This window comes from Bos indicus x Bos taurus, chromosome 15 (assembly GCF_003369695.1).
Source record: "Bos indicus x Bos taurus breed Angus x Brahman F1 hybrid chromosome 15, Bos_hybrid_MaternalHap_v2.0, whole genome shotgun sequence".
NCBI classification, from domain to species: domain Eukaryota; kingdom Metazoa; phylum Chordata; class Mammalia; order Artiodactyla; family Bovidae; genus Bos; species Bos indicus x Bos taurus.
This window is the reverse complement of record NC_040090.1, coordinates 51,362,633-51,381,933: the sequence shown is the minus strand read 5'-3', so window position 1 is coordinate 51,381,933 and position 19,301 is coordinate 51,362,633. Positions and strand designations below refer to the sequence as shown.

Sequence of the window (19,301 nt, the reverse complement as noted above, 5' to 3'; positions counted from 1 at the left end):
ATCAAATACGGTAAGCACTGATCTAGAGAGGAAGACCTTGACTTTGGCTTCTCCATTAGCTCCATCTATAAAGTTCTGGTAAGCGAACTGCCTCTGGTTCTCTGGGCATTTAAATGGAGAAAGGATCCCAATAAAACCCAATGCTTCCTTAAAATGTTTTTTTTTGTTTTTTTTTTTTTCTGCTCCAACAGGATGATCACTTCCATTTTTTTCCCCCTCTAAACACATGCAGGAGATCTGGGTTCGATCCCTGGGTTGGGAAGATCCCCTGGAGAAGGAAATGGCAACCCACTCCAGTACTCTCACCTGGAGAATCCCATGGACAGAGGAGCCTGGTAGGCTACAGTCCATGGGGTCACAAAGAGTCGGACACGACTGAGCGACTTCACGATTCACAGAACACACAAAAAAACAGATATGGTTTGGATCATCTGGAGGAGGAATATGTAGCATGGAATGTGATAGCCAAGAGTAAATATTGATATTTGTCATTAAAGTACCTAAGCTTCATTTCTAGATATCCAGGTAGCCACCAAGTCCTTTACCTCTAAAAGATTTTAATCTGAGTCCTGCCTTCCATCGCTGTCCCTCTACTTTAACTCAGTTCCTACATCATCTGCAACAGGGGCATTAAAATAGTCTCTCAACTCCTTTCCTGGCCTCCTTATTTGCTCCTGTCCATCGCATCCTCCAAACTGTCATCAGAAAGAATATTCTCAAAGGCAAACCTCATCATATTATCTTCTGATTTAAAGTCCTCTAATGATTCTGATAAAGTCAATACTTGCAAGTTTTCGAAGCAGGGTCTTTGATGACATTGCTTCCCAGACCTGCCCAATTCTATTTCTCCCACTTTTACACCCTTCTCCTTGTACGTGTGCTCCATGCCTCTCCCTAAGCACAAGGCGCCTCTCTGCTGGGAATACTCTTTCTTTCTCTGTCCATCAACCTGTTCTTATCTTTTAAGGTCATGTGATTCTTTTTATCCCCTCTGTGAGGCTCTTCTTGACCATGACTCTACCACTGATGGAGAGCTGATCAACCTTGGAGCTGGACGGCACTTCATCTTTTATCTATCTACTTCATCTATTATCAGCACTTCTACCGAATTGCAGTGTTTGTCAGCTTGTCTCTGTCCCTGCACTGCTCCATGAGCCAACAACTACGCCCCATTCTTCTTTGGTATCTTGAGGATCAAGTGCTATTGTCAACATACAGTAGGAACACAATGACAGTCTGATGAATTACATGATTAACTGAATATAGTTACTGTGGAAAATAGTTATCACTTTATCTCTGGAAACTGTGAAAAATACACAGCAACCACAGATCTTGTGGAAATATTTTCAGTGGATTAATCTTCAAGGTTCTCCAATGATGGATATTAAGGAACTGAACTGGTATTAGTAGTGAAAATAGCTATTATGTTAGCTCTGCCACCACCTTAAAGGGAAATGAGCTATCTCAAATCATTTATTAAACATCTGTTTACCTGTATCATCTACGAATCAGCAGAATTGGAGCCTAAAGCAGAGCCCACAGTAAAGGTGGACATGAGCCACTCTCTCTGGCGGTCATAGAGCCCTATCCTTTTGGGCTGGATGCTACTGTCAAAAGGAGAGCATGAACTAAACTGTAGCTAAACTGAGAGGTGAGCTAAACTGGAGAAGACAGTTTTAGAAAGTGGGTCTCAGCCTCTGCTCCCCCATATGCCCACACTGGGTTTACGGGATGTTATGCTTCAAGCGCAGCTCAATTCGTCTCCAAGATCAATGAGGTCCCCGAGTGGGAAGAATTCAGGAGCGCCAGCTCAGCATCATTGCTCAGAGTTCAAGCTACATCCCTACCCTGTCTTCCACCTCCCCCTCCTGCTACCGAGACCCAGAAGTCACCTCATCCTCCAGTTTTTGCTCGTGAAAACAGTAATAATAATGCTATTTCACAGGTTAATATAGCCTGACTATGTGCCAGGCACCAGTCTGGGTACATCATGTATTAACAAGTTTAACCTTCATTACAAACCAATTTACTAGGTGCTGAATTCTTTTACAGATGACAGTAGAGACCTAGAAAAATTTCTATCTATTGCTTGCTTCTTGGTTTCTCTTGATTAGGGACTCTCCATTGACTACAGATTGCATGAGTTAACTTCTTTGCATCTCCTCACCCCTCAGATAATATGCTCTAAACTTGGAGATGGATCTGCACATCCTCTGTCCCCAGGCCACATGCCTCCTGCCACCTCCCAGTCTGGCCATCCTATTTTACTGATTAATCTGCTAATTCTAGCCCTGTCCTAAGGACAGTTACAGGGTCATTTATTTTCCACTCTATTTAATATGGGTACTTAATGCTGTTGGAAGTAAACTCAGGGTGTGTCGTATGGATAAAATGCTACATGATGACAGGCAGCCACGCTATATAATATCTGAATTAGGGAAAGAGAAAAGACATGGTGCTGTTTGTAAGAGGCACATGAAAAGCTGTTCAACAGTGCTAATTATCAGAGGAATGCAAATCAAAACTACAATGAGATATCATCTCACATCAGTCAGAATGGCCACCATCAAATAATCCACAAACAACAAATGTTGGAGAAGGTATGGAGAGAAGGGAATCCTCCTCCACTGTTGGTGGGAATGTAAACTGGTGCAGCCACTCTAACAAACAACATGGAGGCTCCTTTAAAAACTAAAAATAGAGCTTCCATATGATCCTGCAAGCCTACTCCTGAGCATATATCCAAAGAAAACCATAATTGGAAAACATACATGTACCCAATGTTCATAGCAGCACTATTTACAATAGCCAAGACATGGAAGTAACATAAATGTCCATTGACAAAGGAATGTAAAAAGAAGACGTGTGTGTGTGTGTGTGTGTGTGTGTGTATATAATGGAATATTACTCAGCCACAAAAAGAGAATGAAATAATGCCACTTGCAGCAGCACGGATGGACTTTGGTTAATTCCGTCGCTCAGTCATGTCCAACTCTTTGCGACCCCATGGACTGCAGCACACCAGGCTTCTCTATCACCAACTCCCGAAGCTTACTCAAACTCATGTCCATGGAGTTGGTGATGCCATCCAATCATCTCACCCTCTGTCGTCCCCTTCTCCTCCTGCCTTCAATCTTTCCCAGCATCAGGGTCTTTCCTAATAAGTCAGTTCTTCACATCAGGTGGCCAAAGTATTGGAGCTTCAGCTTCAGCACCAGTCTTTCCAATGAATATTCAGGATTGATTTACTTTAGGATTGACTGGTTTGATCTCCTTTCTCTCCAAGGGACTCTCAAGAGTCTTCTCCAACACCACAGTTCAAGAGTATCAGTTGTTTGGTGCTCAGCTCTCCTTATGGTCCAACTCTCACATCCATACATGACTACAGGAAAAACCATAGTTCTGACTAGATGGACCTTTGTCAGCAAAGGAATGTCTCTGCTTTTTAATATGCTGTCTAGGTTGGTCATAGCTTTTATTTCAAGGAGCAAGCATCTTTGAATTTCATGGCTGCTATCACCATCTGCAGTGATTTGGAGACCAGAAAAATAAAGTCTGTCATTGTTTTCATTGTTTCCCTATCTATTTGCCATGAAGTGATGTGACTGAATGCCATGATCTTGTTTTTTGAATGCTGAGTTTTAGGCCAACTTTTTCACTCTCCTCTTTCACTTTCATCAAGAGGCTCTTTAGCTACTTTTCACTTTCTACCATAAGGGTGGTGTCATCTGCATATCTGAAGTTATTGATATTTCTCCTGGCAATCTTGATTCCAGTTTATGCTTCATCCAGCCCAAATTTCACATGATGTACTCTGCATATAAGTTAAATAAACAGGGTGACAATATACAGCCATGACGTACTCCTTCCCCAGTTTGGAACCGGTCCATTGTTCCATGTTCGCTTCTAACTGTTGCTTCTTGACCTGTATACAGATTTCTCAAAAGGCAGGTAAGGTGGTCTGGTATTGCCATTTCTATGAATTTTCCACCATTTGTTGTGATCAACACAGTCAAAAGCTTTAGCATAGTCAATGAAGCAGAAGTAGATGTTTTTCTGGAATTCTCTTGCTTTTTCGATAATCCAGTGGATGTTGGCAATTTGATCTCAGGTTCCTCTGCCTTTTCTAAATCCAGTTTGAACATCTGGAAGTTCTCGGTTCACGTACTACTGAAGCCTAGCTTGGTGATTTTTGAACGTTACTTTGCTAGCGTGTGAGATAAGTGCAATTGTGTGGCAGTTTGAACATTCTTTGACATTGCCTTTCTTTGGGATTGGAATAAAAACTGACCTTTTCCAGTCCTGTGGTCACTGCTGAGTTTTCCAAATTTGCTGGCATACTGAGTGCAGCACTTAAACAGCATCATCTTTTAGGATTTGAAATAGTTCAGCTGGAATTCCATCACCTCCATTAGCTTTGTTCGTAGTGATTCTTCCTAAGGCCCACTTGACTTTGCACTCCAGAATGTCTGCTGTAGGTGAGTGATCACACTATCATGGTTATCTTTGTCATTGAGATCTTTTTTTGCATAGTTCTGTGTATTCTTGCCACCTCTTTTTAATATCTTCTGTTTCTATTGGCTCCATGCTGATTTTGTCCTTTATTGTGCCCATGTTTGCATGAAATATTTCTTTGGTGTCTCTAATTTTCTTGAAAAGATCTCTAGTCTTTTCCATTCTATTGTTTTTCTTTATTTCTTTGCATTGGTCACGTAGGAAGGCTTTCTTATCTCTCCTTGCTATTCTTTGGAACTTTGCATTCAGATGGCTATATCTTTCCTTTCTCCATTGCCTTTCACTTCTCTGGAGGGACTTAGAGATTGTCATACTGAGTGAAGTAAGTCAAACAGAGAAATAGAAATATCATATGATATCACATATGCAGATTCTCAAAAAATGATATATAAGTGAACTTATTTTCAAAACAGAAATAGACTTAGAGAAAAATTTATGGTTACGTGGGGGGAAGGTTATAGAGAGTTTGGCACTGACATGTACACACTGCTATATTTAAAATGGATAATCAACAAGAACATACTGTATAGCACAGGACTCTTCAATATTATGTAACAACCTAACTGGGAAAAGAATTTGAAAACTAATAGATACATGTATCAGTCCAGTTCAGTCGCTCAGTCGTGTCCGACTCTTTGCGACCCCATGAATCGCAGCACACCAGGCCTCCGTGTCGATCACCAACTCCTGGAGTTCACTCAGACTCACGTCCATTGAGTCGGTGATGCCATCCAGCCATCTCATCCTTCTCCTCCTGCCCCCAATCCCTCCCAGCATCAGAGTCTTTTCCAATGAGTCAACTCTTCACATGAGGTGGCCAAAGTACTGGAGTTTCAGCTTTAGCATCATTCCTTCCAAAGAAATCCCAGGGCTGATCTCCTTCAGAATGGACTGGTTGGATCTCCTTGCAGTCCAAGGGACTCTCAAGAGTCTTCTCCAACACCACAGTTCAAAAGCATCAATTCTTTGGCACTCAGCTTTCTTCACAGTCCAACTCTCACATCCATACATGACCACAGGAAAAACCATAGCCTTGACTAGACGGACCTTTGTTGGCAAAGGAATGTCTCTGCTTTTGAATATGCTACCTAGGTTGGTCATAACTTTCCTTCCAAGGAGTAAGCGTCTTTTAATTTCATGGCTGCAGTCACCATCTACAGTGATTTTGGAGCCCCCAAAAATAAAGTCTGACACTGTTTCCACTGTTTCCCCATCTATTTCCCATGAAGTGATGGGACCAGATGCCATGATCTTCTTTTTCTGAATGTTGACACATGTATATGTATAACTAAATCACTTTGCTGTACAGCTGAAATTAACACATTGTTAATCAACTATACTCCAACATAAAAAGTGCTCACTTTGCTGACATTTCCCTAGACATATATCCAGGCTCCATAAATGCTGTCCATAATAAAACACAGGCTGTCCATTAACAAACCGAAGTAACTATGCATAATAAGACACAAGTCATTACTGCTCCATTACCAGGGAGGGGGCATTAGTGGAAACACCTGGAACAGATTTGGGATTTTTTTTTTTTGTCCCTAACAAGCCTTTTCAATGAACTGTATGCTCACTTACTCTCATGCTTGTATAGTTCAGATAATAACAGCTCTCTGTTTCAGGCACAGATCTGAGGTCAATATCGCAAGAAGCTGTTTGCCAATAATTCTGCTTTCAGACAGGTGATCAGGTAGGAGAGAAGATTTGCAAAAGCAGAAGAGGGAACAGAAGCTGTCCACTGCCTTAGGTTTGGACCTGGTAAACAGCCTGTATTTCCAAACACATGTGCATAGGAGTGCATATCAATGTCCTCTGGAGGACTCTGAAAAACACAGATTAGATTTCACTGTGCTCCTGTATCTCTCTAAATCAGAACCTGCCTGCTATGGCCTGGAGATGTAGATAGAGATTTAAATAGGTAATTTTAAGAGGAGATCCTAATACATATTACTGATTAGGAAATATCACTAGAATTATTATCTAGGAAAAGCAAGAACACTAATAGCATATATATTTTGCTCCAGTAATATCAAGAAATATAAGCAAGATGTTGATAAACTAATCCAAAAGCCTCAGGAACACAGAAAGTGTTCTTAAATTTTGAGCATTCTGATCATGTTGCAATGGACTCTGTAAAAATCTCACCAATGATGATTCCTTCTCAAACAAATCTAATTTGAAAACCTAGGTAAGAAATGAATGTATAGCTGACCCTCATGTAAGAGAAACATAAAAAATTCTTAGACAATAGAGAAATTAAGAGTATAAATATGAGTTTGAGAGAAGAATCATGGCAAGGTGTTTAATTATCGAGGGTTTTTTTTTTTTTTTTTTTTTTTTTACTGATCTAGTACCTTTAAATTATAATTTAATTTACAAGTATTTGCTGAGCACAATTTGAGGAAGGGCTTAATTTGTCAACTCTAACCTGATGCTGCACTGTATATGTCCAAATCCTCAAAGGCAAATTTCCCAAAGTCACAACACTGACCAGATGTTTCTTCTCTTTGGCTCCCCTGCTGATGACAGCAGTTGCCTGAATCCGGAACATCACCAAAGACAAAGCTCTGACCCTGTGATGGATCGCTCAGGTCTTATACAAGCAGGACCTGCACCAAAGTGCCAGAGCTTTGGGTCTTTTTTAACTGAGACAGGTCATTAAAAGAAATGAAAAGATGTCTTCTGGAGCTTAATTAAGGAAGTTAATTCTAGGCCCTACCACAGGCCCATTAACCTTTCTCTGTCCCTAAAATATCTTATGTAATGTCAAAAAGAAGCAAAGATGGGAAAAGGAGCTGTGTAATTAAACCTACTTAACCTTAAAATGGAAATGTGTCAAGGGATAGACGTAATTGGTATAAAGCTCCTAACCTGTATTTATGACCTCAAAACCCAGAACCCACATGCCTCATTCTCCTATGCTTATTCTCAATTCCTTTGCCATGGTGTTGGAGAAACTGGCTAACTTACTTATCATGTCTGACCTGAACCATGAGAAGTCAGTTCTGAAAATTCTGGAAGGGCAACCCTATCCTGGCATAAAGAACTGCTGATTTCTATAAAGATGTCTTTGGGGCACAGAACATTTCTAAAGTTCTCCAAGGAGATGGTTTTCTCTGACCCAGAACACTTTTCTTCCCTATGCTGGAAGAATGTGGCCAGGTTAGGGGTGAGTTTGATTCAAGTTTGAAGAGGACCTGACATACTTGCATTTTCTTTCCTGAAAGTACCTAGTTATGAATGTAGATTCTTCCAGAACATCAATGGAGTCTGAAAGGGCAGAGGCATTGTAAGAACTTGGCAGACCCTTGCAAAGGAAGTGTTTCCAGCAGGTTCCTGCTCCACTAGGGAGAATGATGGGCTCCACTAAGGAACCATCTCGGGGCTGGGGAAAGCTGGTAAGAGTTGTGTCTGTTCTGCTTAGTCACCTAACTGCCACTATGTCCCAGGCTCTGGGCATTTTCCACCAATCCAAAACCATTCTGAAATGCTACAAGTTCCAAAAATTACCAAGAGCAGTCACTCTATTATGTGGCATCAGGACCATGCACACTACAATTATCCCTGATGACTCTGGATTCTCCAGGGACCTCTCAGTATAACTTCTAATATCAGGGTTGACAGAAAACACAGGACACCTGTATTTTTATTTACTGAGTCTGGCAACCCTGCCTAATGTCCAAATGGTAATCATCACCCATCACCATAAAACAGAACATTCTAGAAAGAACTTGGAACCAGATCTACTGCCTTGTTTTATTTATGAGAAGGTTGAGATCATGGCAGAAAGTGAAGAAGAACTAAAGAGCCTCTCAGTGAAAGTGAAAGAGGAGAGTGGAAAAGTTGGCTTAAAGCTCAACATTCAGAAAACTAAGATCATGGCATCCGGTCCCATCACTTCATGGCAAATAGATGGGGAAACAGTGGAAACAAGGGCTGACTTTATTTTGGGGGGCTCCAAAATCACTGAAGATGATGACTGAAGCCATGAAATTAAAAGACACTTGCCCTTTGGAAGGAACATTATGACCAACCTAGACAGCATATTAAAAAGCAGAGACATTCCTTTGCCAACAAAGGTCCATCTAGTCAAGGCTATGGTTTTTCCTGTGGTCATGTATGGATGTGAGAGTTGGACTATAAAGAAAGCTGAGTACCAAAGAAATGATGCTTTTGAACTGTGGTGTTGGAGAAGACTCATAAGAGTCCCTTGGACTGCAGGGAGATCCAACCAGTCCATCCTAAAGGAAATCAATCCTGAATATTCGTTGGAAGGACTGATGTTGAAACTGAAACTCCAATACTTTGGCCACCTGATGCGAAGAGCTGACTCATTTGAAAAGACCCTGATGCTGGGAAAGATTGAAGGCAGGAAGAGAGGGGGACGACAGAGGATGAGATGGTTGGATGGCATCCCCGACTCAATGGACAGGAGTTTGAGTAAACTCCGGGAGCTGGTGATGGGCAGGGAGGCCTGGCGTGCTGCAGTCCATGGGGTCACAAAGAGTCAGACACAACTGAGCAACTGAACTGAACTAAGCTGAACTGAGATTCAGAGCTTTTGGGGATGGGGGAGGGCTGTTCGTTCTTGTCTCACAGCTACTTAGAGATGGTGTTTGGACCAGAATCCAGACAGGTTTATACCCACTACCCATGCTGCGTCTCTAATAACAATGCAGTATTTTTTTTTTATTGTTGTAGTTGTGTTGTTTAACTAGACTTTGCAAAAATTTGTTCACAAATCTGAAATTTCTTGGGAAGAATATGTTCAGGCCTCTCTACTACATTCTGTAGACAGACAGAAGATAAAAGAAGTGAACACACTCTGCCTGGATCTTTAGAGCTTTCATTGTATTAATTGGTAAAGTGCTAAGGAAAATAAAAAAATTTTTAAATCTTAATATAGGCAAAGGGTCAAAAATATTTTTAACTCAATTATAAAGATATTCTTTTTTAAATACTATTTAAAAAAATTTTAAACCACTGTACCCCTTCATCAGTGTGAATAATTCATGCTGGCATTCCAGGCAAAGTGTCATAAAAACAGCCAAGTCTTAACCAGCCATATTTAACTGTTCTGCAAAATCAGTTAGGGGAGATTATTCAAAATCCAGCTGGAATATGCCACATATGTGCAAACATGATCCCTTCAAAACCTTCTTTGTACATTTTTGCCATGAAGAAGACATGGCGTAGGTACATATGACGACGTGGGTGGCAGCAATAGCCTTTGCTACTATCAATATATTCAAGATAAAGCTGCTCCTCTCTGGCCATCATACGCGCTACTGTGCACATCATACGCGCCAGTATCCCACTTATTTACCATGAGATTTCTCCAGGTCTTTTTCCTCTTAGGGATAACTGATTGTGTGAAGAAAGTGAAAGTGTTAGTTGCTCAGTGCCTAACACCTTGTGACCCCATGGACTGTAGCCTCTGTCTATGGGATTTCCAAGGCAAGAATACTAGAGTGGGTTGCCATTTTGCTCTCCAGGGGATCTTCCAGACCCAGGGATCAAATGTAGGTCTCCCGCACTACAGATAGATTCTCTCTCTCTCTTTTTTTTTTTCCTGCAGACAGATTCTCTACCAGGCTCAGGTGTAAAGAATCTGCCTGCAATGTGGGAGACACAGGTTTGATCCCTGGGTGGGAAAGATCCCGTGGAGAATGGAATGGCTACCCACTCCAGTATTCTTGCCTGGAGAATTTCATGGACAGAGGAGCCTGGTGGGCTACAGTCCATGGAGTCGCAAAAGAGTCAGACAGGACTTAACAACTAACTGATTGTGCACCTCAATAAAAACAGTCTTGGACTTTGAAATAACACAGGCAACACATAAATACTAATACAAGTGAGTTTAATCTAAGACACAGATAATAGTGATACTAATTCAGCTAGAAATTCAGATTTTATTCATGTTTTTAAATAAAGAATTTACATTTTCAGGTGATCAGTCCCGTGGACTGAACTGTATCCTCCCAAATTTCACAGGATGAAGCCCTAATCCTAAGAGTATTTGGATACAGAGCCTTTAAAAAGGCAAATAGGATCAAACAAAGTAATAGCAGTAGAGCCCTAACCCACCGGGACAAGTGTCCTTGTAAAAACAAGACAAGATGCCAGGATTATGTGTGCACAGAGAAAAGGCAGCATGAGGACACTGCAAGGCAGTGAACATCCGCAAACCAGCGAGAGAGGCTTCAGAGGAACCCAACCCTGCCAGCACCTGGATCTTAGACTTCCAGCCCCCAGAAGTCTAAGAAGAGAATTTTCTGTTGTTTAAGCCACTCACTCTGGCTTTTGGTATGGAAGTTCCAGAAAACTAATACAGTTAGAATATCTCTTGTGAGCATCAACCAAATAACCATTGGAGTGCAAGACAGATGAAAGCAAGGATTCTATCTCATGCCTGCGACACTCGCAAGACCCCGTATAGCACCCAGCATATACCTGGTACTTAACAAATAGCTGACAAGATAGAAGAACAAGTGAATGGATTCAGACTGATGCCCCATAGAGCTCTATTGTCCATACAATGGACCTCAATATGAGATTGGAAAAGCAGAGGCTTCAGAGCTAGATAGATTGGTTTCATTCTTTACTACCTGTGACCATGCGGAAGTTTCATAACCTTCCTGGGTCTCAGGTTCTCATCTGTGAAAAACAACAATAGTAGTCTTTTATCATTTGGTTGCTGTGAAGATGAACTGAGGTAATGTGCCTTGCATGTGACAAGCCCATGTAAAGTCGCGGCTGCTATGGCAGTGATGCTAAGGACGGTGAGCTTCACCTTTCCATTCATTTATTCATTCAACAACTATGCATTGAGCAACACCCTTTTGTGAACCCAGTATTGTTCCCAGCATTGAGAATAAAAAGGGTAGTAAGAGAGCGGATCATATGTAGAGACATGGATGAACACAGGGTCTGTCATACAGAGTGAAGTAACTCACGAAGAGAAAAACAAATATTGTGTATTAATGCATTATATGTGGAATCCAGAAAAATGGTACAGATGAACAATAGGTTCCTGCAGGGCAGGAATAGAGATGCAGACGTAGAGAACAGATATGTGGATATAGAGGGGGAAGAAGAGGGTGGGACAAATTGGGAGATTAGAACTGACATATATACACCATCATGTGTAAAGAGAGAGCTAGTGGGTAGCTGCTGTACAGCACAGGGAGCTCAGCTCAGTGCTACTGATGACCTAGAGGGATGCGATGGGGGAGGAAGGCTCAAGAGGGATGGGATACATACACACAGAGCTGATTCACTTTCTTATACAGGAGAAACTAACACAACATTATGAAGCAACTATACTCCAATTAAAAAAGAGACAATGTCTTAGCTCATGTGTGCCTTACATTCTAAAGAAAGGGATCAAAAATACCACGGAAAAATACAATAATTTCAGAGTGGTAAGTACCACAAAGAAAATAAGACAGAATCATGTGATGATGACTGTATACAAGAGCACATGTGCAAGGGTGTAATTGGTGAAAGTCTCTCTGAGGAGGAGATGTTTAAGGCTGAGTCCCGGATGAGAAGGAGAAATCAGTCTGAAGAATGTCTGAGGGGATGAGGGAGCATTCCAGAGAGAACAGTGGTACCAGCGGATTCATGGAACAGAAGAAGGCTGGTGTGACTTCAGGTGGTGATCAAAATGGAGAGAGGGACAAGGTGAAGTCAGAAATATTAGCTGGAGCTGAATCATGCAGGAACTTTCAGGCCAAGGTGAGGGGGATGGGTTCTCTCTAAATGCAATGGGAAATCTCTGCAGAGTTTGAAGCAGCTATGTGACATGGTTTGATTTATACTCAAAACAATGTTCTGCTGCTCTGGGGAGGGGTGCTGGTGATAGGAAGCCATGAGTGTAAGCAGACAGGTATGCAGGAGTCCTGCCCAGTGTCCGGGGGAGACACTGTAGTCTTGGCTTGGACTAAGGTGGTAGTCAAGATGGAAAATGGCCGAATGGCACTGTTGTGAAGGCAGGTGGACAGGGCATCTGATGGACTGAATGTCGACACACACAAAAATGAGAGGGACAAGGATGAACCCAAAGATGAAACTGAGGAACTTAAGTAACCAAGTGGGATGGTGCCATTTATTGTGCGCAGTTGGGGGTAAGGAGAGGAGAGAACCCTAACCCCAACTCTGTCTCTACCTATCAGTAGAGTTCATGCAAACTTCATGGCATAGCCAGCAAAAGCCTGTCTGTTGAGAAAAAACATTGGTATTTGGCATTCAATATTTCACATCAATCAGATTAATTATCAATTCATTGATCAATGCTAAGCCTTACACTTTAAGCGGCTGCATAAAAAATGATCTGACTGAAGCTTGGGCTTTTCACTGGGCTGTTGTTCTAGGCTTTGGTTTTCCTCCCTATGGAATGAAACTTTTGGTGTGTTCACTTTTAAGTATTTTCCAATTGAACCATATCATCTCTCCCCACTCTGAAGAAGCAAAACCAGAAACAGAGGCATCTCCTAAGAGCTACAAGGATGGAAGAGCAGACAACGGCCAATACTTGGAAGTTATATTCCTTGTGTAGAGTTCAGGTTTCTCATTATTCCTCATTCCTCTCTTTGCTCTGCTCCTATCTCTTTTCAGCATCAAATTCACTGCATCATCTCCTGCACGTAGAGTCACATGACTGCCACTGGCGGGCTTTAATTAGTGTGTGGTACTGAGCATCATTACGATGTTGGTGGTGTTAAATTCCACTGTATTCAAATATCACAAGCTGAAGTCACAGCTCATGACAGCCACAAGGAAGCTAGCCTCGAACTAAACTGGGAGATAATTAAAACAGGCAGGAGTGGAGATTGTTCATACTGGCCTCCCTGCACTCTGACCCAACCACTCTCTTTCGGTGTCATGTCCTTCTTCCTTTGTCTTATTCATTTTCTCTCCAGCAAAGGTTATTCTGCAGCAGGCACCTAACAAGGGTGACAATGTTACGGGTAAGAAACAAAGCAAGTAGAAGCACAAAATGTTTGCTCTGAGAAGCTGCCTCTGGTGGGTTTTAAATCATTATGGAATAAAACCAGAACGAGTTGCCCAGAGAGGCAGCAAGTGTGTTTTTTAAGATCAAAGACTTCATTAGTCTTCATATTGTGTCTACAGGAGAGGGAACAGTTTTCCTTCCATTTTACCAAAGAGAGAAGAGACACAAATAGTAGCTAACTGAAATTCACTGATATATGGCAATGATGATATTCTTTACTTGGGCAAATGTCTCAGTAACAGGCAGCCACCAGACATATTCTTTCTCACTTATTTTGAAACTCACCTATCCATTAACCTCCACTGTCCCTGAAGCTTAAGTAAGTGCAAACAGCTCTGATTAGCAAAAGGAAAATTGCCTCTTATGTGACTCAGATAAATCTGTTAGCCTTGTTGGAAATCAGGGTAAGACTGAATTCCAAGAGATGCCATTGTGACAGCTATAGATAAAAAAAAAAAGGCTATAGATGGTTTTACATCTAAGACCAAAGCAAATAAATTTGGAAAACTGGCCTATAACACATGGACTACTCCACTTCCAGATGTAAACAGTTTCAGACAAAAGTAAAGAAGTAAGTTTACAGTAAAGAAGTAAGTAAGAAGAAAATCAATCAGGTGTGGCAACAGACAAAAAAGTAAGGGAAGGGAGTGTCCAGAAAGGTTTGATTTAAAATGAAGCATGGAAAATGAAGGGCAGCCCAGCTAAGAGGAAGAGAAGGAAAGAAAACAACAGGCTCAAAGGTCCTGGGGGCAGGGAAGAACTTAGAGTGCTCTGGGAAGTATCAGTGCTCTGCTCAGCCAGGGGAGGGCTGAGCATGCTGACTGAGGGGACAGAAGCCTGGAACGAGGTTGGGGAGGAGTCAGATGCCACTTGGTGTTTTAAGGCAGAGTAAGGAGTTAAAATGCTTTCTAAGACAAATTGCAAGTCATTAAAAGGAGGGGACATGGGTAAACCTATGGCTGATTCATGTTGATGTTTGGCAGAAACCAATGCAATACTGTAAAGCCATTATCCTTCAATTAAAAATAAACATTAAAAAATATTTTAGAAGGAAAAAAAAAGATTTAAGCATGAAAAAGACGTGAGTTAGTTTGGTTTTTTAAAAAGATCTTTCCAGATACTGGGCTATGGTTTGTCAGGGGTGGGACGGAAGGGCAGAATGGCAGCAGGGAGCTAGGTTAGAAGTCACTACAGTAACCTGGGCAGTGGAAAATGATAGTTTGGGTTGGGATGATATTAAAGGAGAGGAGGAGGGAAAAACAGTTTGACGTACATTGTAGGAATATAATCAACAGACTGGATATTGGGAATGATGCAAAGACAGAAGAAATTAAGAGTAATGTCTAAGTTTATGGCCTGACCCCATAAGTAGCTTGCTATGTATGCCCTTTGTCTTTAGAAGCAGGACTGGGAGTGATGGAGGTTGGATGCATTGAGAAAGGGTTTGGAAGCAGGAAAAAGATCAAGAGCTCCATTTTGGATATTTTCACACTGAGATTCCTATGAGGGATCTAATTCAAGCCATCATCTATTGTTAGTTATTTAGCTACATACAAGAATCTGGAAGTCAAGTGAGAGGACAGGGATGAAGATACAAATCTGGAAACATCATCAGTGATCACATATACAGTCACTGGGTTGGGTGAGCTCACCTAGGCAGAGAGTAGCGACAAAGACAAGAAGTGACAGGGACCTCCCTGCTGGTTCAGTGAGTGAGAGTCTGCCTTCCAACGCCAGAGGGCAGGAGGGGGTGGTGAGTTTGACCCTGGTCCTTGTCGGGGAACTAAGATCCCCATGCTGCATGGTGCAGCCAAAAAACAAAACAAACAGACAACAAAAAGCCACCCAAGAGGACAAAGAGTTCGAATAGAGGAGGAGGCTCTTACCTTCCCGAAAGGAAGAAAGGGTGATTGATTCAAGGCATAGCACCAACCCAAAGTGAAAGGAACTGAACCAGAGAGAATGTGTCTGCCACCCTGGAGCCTACCTAGAAAACCACTGCCCATCCTCATGAGGATTTCGTGGAATAATACACAGACAAGCATTTAGTGAACTGCAACTTACTATTGAAATTATATGCAGTAGAATTACTACCTTATTGTCTGGAATCCTGAATTTATTTATGTGTTTCTTGCTTTTCTTCTCACTAAAAGGTTAAAAACTCAAAAGGACAATAATATCATCATATCCATTGGTGCTTCTCCAGCACCTAGAACAAATCAGTGTCGATTGGCTGACTGTTACTCTATTTTCAAGGGAATAACTGGCCAACGTCTGCTTCAGGTTGGCTTCTGATAAACCACCACTTGGTCCGTCCTATCGCCTGCACTTCTGCATCTGTAGGGCAGATATCAGACCTCTTTAATCCTGATGAAAGGATGGAGCAGAAGCTCCTTTTCACAAATCGATGTGAGGAGGAGAGATGCTCATCTTCAGGATGGATTTTTCTCCCTCTTAGCTTTGCCAAGAAGATTCAAAATCACACACAAGAATAAGAGAACTCAAACTAAAAGGAAACAAGGATTTAGCGGAAACTCTTGTAAGAGCTCTGGACTTCAGCATCCTTCTGAGTGGGGAACATCAGTATGGCAGACCATCAAGGAGAGCAGAGCAAATGTTACTGGAGACTTTTGTGAGAAGAAGAAAATGAATTTTTTCTAACTTTTCCTCTCTCACGTTATTCTTGCCAATTTTTCAAAGAAGCCCTTTTCTTCGATCTGTTTTGTTAAAACCAAACACAGTCTCAAGAAACAAAAAGAGACAAACACACTCACGTATATTAGAAATTCACCCTCCCTTCTCACTGGGCTTCTAAATTTCCTTCTCCACATAACTGACTTCCAGGGAAGCCAAAGTAAGAAAAAAAATTAATCCTCACTGCTAAGTGGAAAGAGGTTTAGAGGTGGAGCCATCCCATTAGCAAACAACAGAACATACTTCTAAAACCTATATTGACACACACAACTACCACCCACTCCCAACAAGAACAAAAACTCCAAGACAGCAGTCAACATCTGAACGGTCTAGAATTAGAACCATAAGTGATATCAACCTGACATATTGGAAGTTGTCTAGATTATGTAATTAGAGTACTGATTTGCTGGCTATGGGCCTTGAACAAATTATTTCTGTCTTTTTTTTTTTTTTAAATCTTAAAAATAGACTTCCCTGGTGGTTCAGACAGTAAAGTGTCTGCCTACAATGCGAGAAACCCGGGTTTGATCCCTGGGTTGGGAAGATCCTCTGGAGAAGGAAATGGCAATCCACTCCATACTCTTGCCTGGAAAATCCCACGGACAGAGGAGCATGGTAAGCTGCAGTCCATGGGGTCGCAAAGAGTCAGACACGACTGAGCAACTACGCTCACTCAAAGACAGATAGACAGCACTGGCCCTGCATGGCTTTTATGAGGTTTGGATACAAAGCATAAAAGGTTGACACAAAGCATGGCAGGAGGTAAGAGACAGGAGACAGTCAGACAAAAGATGAACGCCTGCTTCCTAGTCTCAGGTGGCTGTGAGGACTCATGGAAAACAGGGAGATACAGTAATGACAACAGATACTATTTTTGAACTTTCACTATATGTTAAACACCGAGAGAAACATTTTCATGAAAATTGAGACATTTCCCTCAAACCCAGTAGGAAGGGATGGAGCTGGAAGTCATACCAAGGCATTTGCATTCCAGAGTTCCTGGTCCTCCCCGCTATGATATGCTGCCTCATGGATATGGAGAAAACAAATACATGGAAACCAGGGTGCGTGAGTTTCGGTGTTCATTTCTCTCAAATTAAGTTATTTGATACTGTGAAATCACCTGGTTTCTTGCTCAGTCTTCTCAGTTTTAAAGTGGGGACATTAGATGCTACTGGATTGCTAACATCATTCATGTCTCTTCTACAGTCCTGTGGTCCCATGACTCTTTTTCCAGTTTTATTAAGACATCATTGCTGTATAAGATAGGTTAAGGTAGACAACATAATCATTTAATCTTTGTATATATATTGTGAAATGACCACCACAATAAGTTCAGTTAACATCCACCACCTCATATAGTTACCAATTTTGGGGGATGAGAATTTCTTAAGATCTAGTCTCATTAAATTTCAAATATACAATACAGTATTTATAACTATAGCTTCCATGCTCTACATTAAATCCCCAGGACTTCTTTATCTTATGACTGAAAGTCTGTACATTTTGATTGTGGTCTTCTAATCTATGCTGATTTTAATGAATTAAGGTCATTCAGCTTTTGAAAGTTGGTGAATTGCTTCGCTGACCGAACAGAAAGCATGAAAGTCTATAAGATGAAACATGTCTCAGGTGAGTTTTGAAAAACCACTGGTTCTCCCATGAACCTCCAGAAATGAAAGGAAATGGCATTTTTCAGACATAACAATGAAACATTCTACAGTGCTTCTTGATCTCATGGTCTTGACAGAGTTTCCCGCTACACTCAGACATGAAACATTTCACAGTGTAAATGCCAAGAAAAAGTGATGGGTTTGCAGAGAAGAGGATGGATCTAGAAAGCAAGGGAAGCCACAATCACACCCCCTTGTTGCTAACCAGTCATTACCCATGGCGTCCATGGGAAAACAGGGCCAATACCTACCTAAAAAACACAGCAGTCGTGGGGCATAACCAGAGTTGGCAGTCAAACGTCTAACACTAACATGCTGATCACTTCCTTTGACTTTTCTGTTTAATGTCATCAAGCAGGAATCAAACATCAGCTTTTGCTTTTTAATTCTTAACTGTAGTTGTTTATTACTATTTTGACTACATTTTCTACAATTTTAGCAGCATCTTAAAGAGATGCTACAATTTTAGCACACCTTAATGCATCTATGTACAATGAAAGATCAAAATGGATTGCAATATCAGAAATGACAGCTATAGTTTAACTGTATAATATTAAGGAGAATCTGTGGTAAGCATAGCCTCCTTTTTTTGCAACATGGACAACTTACATGTAAGCATATGCCTTATGAATGTGATGATAAAGAAATTCCTTAGAAGAGTGAAATACATCATCCTGGAAAATAACGGTTTCTCCCATTCAAGGCAGTCAGAAAATGTTCACATTTTGCAAACCACAAGAAACTTGTTTAAGGGACCATCATCCCACATTGAAACATCAGCTTTTCTTGATCAACACGATTAGGCCTCAAGTTTTCAGGTGTGAAATGATGGTGTCCCCGACCCCTGTAAACAGTCATGATAAAGTCCCATCAGAACTGGCTGGCAGAGAAGCCCAGTTGAGACTCTAGTCTAAATTGCTGAAGCATCGGAATTATATGGTGCTTTTATTATCTTGTGGAATGTGTGTCCCTGGGGTACTCCTTTGAGTTCAACTAAAATGACAGTTTAATTCTCTGTAAATGAGCACTAATTAAAATGCTGGGGGAAAGACTGTCATAACTGAATAATGAGAATAATGCAGCATACATTTGTTTAAAGGTTCCTGTAAGCTGAATTTAGGGATCAAAAATTGGTCTCTAGGAGCTCACAGGCAAAGCCAATTCCCTGAAAAGTCTTTGCTGTTCAGAGTGTGTATTCACTAAGCTGCGTCCTGAGTAGAAATTGTTTTCAAGCTGCTGTGAGAATCTAACTCTTACCTTTGCATTTGTCTTTAGCAAATGTCTGTGAACATGATCCTCAACCTTAGACTGTGTAATAAAGACTGGAGTGGAACCCCAGTGTGGAAATCTCTCTGATTTCCTCTTAGGTATCTGTGCTTGCCTCTCTAGATTCAAGT

The 19,301-nt window shown here is 41.3% G+C and overlaps 1 long non-coding RNA gene across 2 annotated transcripts in view; it reads right to left on the bottom strand.

Annotated features, from left to right (window-relative positions):
• LOC113905737 overlaps nt 1-19,301 on the bottom strand; it is a 298,651-nt gene that overhangs the window by 160,755 nt on the left and 118,595 nt on the right. The window lies entirely within an intron of this gene.